Source organism: Oryx dammah, unplaced genomic scaffold (assembly GCF_014754425.2).
Source record: "Oryx dammah isolate SB20612 unplaced genomic scaffold, SCBI_Odam_1.1 HiC_scaffold_1, whole genome shotgun sequence".
NCBI lineage: Eukaryota > Metazoa > Chordata > Mammalia > Artiodactyla > Bovidae > Oryx > Oryx dammah.
The window spans coordinates 32,419,798-32,421,320 of NW_024070185.1; the positions used below are offsets into that span (position 1 = coordinate 32,419,798).

The 1,523-nt window shown below is 39.7% G+C and overlaps 1 pseudogene; it reads left to right on the plus strand.

The window, feature by feature from the left end:
* The first annotated feature begins 1,014 nt into the window (after window positions 1–1,014).
* LOC120867760 lies at window positions 1,015–1,112 on the plus strand (annotated as a pseudogene).
* The last annotated feature ends 411 nt before the right edge of the window (window positions 1,113–1,523 follow it).

Below are 1,523 nucleotides of genomic sequence, written 5' to 3' on the forward strand. Positions count from 1 at the left end.
ATAGGAAAAGGAGTACGTCAAGGCTGCACACTGTCACTCTGCTTATTTAACTTCTATGCAGAGTACATCATGAAAAACACTGGACTGGAAGAAACACAAGCTGGAATCAAGATTGCCGGGAGAAATATCAATAACCTCAGATATGCAGATGACACCATCCTTATGGCAGAAATTGAAGAGGAACTAAAAAGCCTCTTGATGGAAGTGAAAGTGAAGAGCGCAAAAGTTGACTTAAAGCTCAACATTCAGAAAACGAAGATCATGGCATCTGGTCCCATCACTTCATGGGAAATAGATGGGGAAACAGTAGAAACAGTGTCAGACTTTATATTTTTGGTCTCCAAAATCACTGCAGATGGAGACTGCAGCCATGAAATTAAAAGATGCTTACTCCTTGGAAGAAAAGTTATGACCAACCTAGATAGTATATTCAAAAGCAGAGACATTACTTTGCCAACTAAGGTCTGTCTAGTCAAGGTTATGATTTTTCCTGTGGTCATGTATGGATGTGAGAGTTGGACTGTGAAGAAGGCTGAGGGCCAAAGGATTGATGCTTTTGAAGTGTGGTGTTGGAGAAGACTCTTGAGAGTCCCTTGGACTGCAAGGAGATCCAACCAGTCCATTCTGAAGGAGATCAACCCTGGGATTTCTTTAGAAGGAATGATGCTAAAGCTGAAACTCCAGTACTTTGGCCACCTCATGTGAAGACTTGACTCTCTGAAAAATATTCTGATGCTGAGAGAGATTGGGGGCAGGAGGAGAAGGGGACGACCAAGGATGAGATGGTTGGATGGCATCACGGACTCGATGTTTGTGAGTCTGAGTGAACTCTGGGAGATGATGACGGAAAGGGAGGCCTGGCATGCGGCGATTCATGGGGTGGCAAAGAGTAGGACATGACTGAGCGACTGAACTGAGAAAGACAATTGCAAGGAACAATGAATCGAAGAGCTAATCTGTTGAGAAAATAAAAATAACAAGCCTTTTTAGCTAGACCTACCAAGAAAGAGAGAAATACCAACTTCATCAGCACATATAGTAAAATCAGAATGATACACAGAAGATTTGCATGAGCCCTGCACAAAGATGACAAGCAAAATAATAAAGTATTTGAGAGAGAAGCAGGGGAGAAGACTCCAATATATAAATTCAGAAATAAAAGAAGAGGCATTACAAATGCCACCAAAGACATAAAAAGAACCACATCATGTTACTGTCTATGGCAGTAAATATAATTTTCTATAAGACTTGTCACTGCTACTGACAAACCTTTATAGTTGGATGAGTTATCAATTCTTGTGAGAACAAATCACTTCCTTTTCCAAGGTGGAAGAGATATAACTGAAATTAACTGAAATCAAGTAACTCTGATCTCTTGGAAGAATGGTACAAATGGAGAATTTGTGGAAATCTTTAAAAATGTATCTAAAGTTACCATATAGAACAAAACTGCTGAAAATACTACTTGAATAAATTTACTGAGTTACATTTTGGGTCATTCTTTAAGCAGGGATGACAGAGGT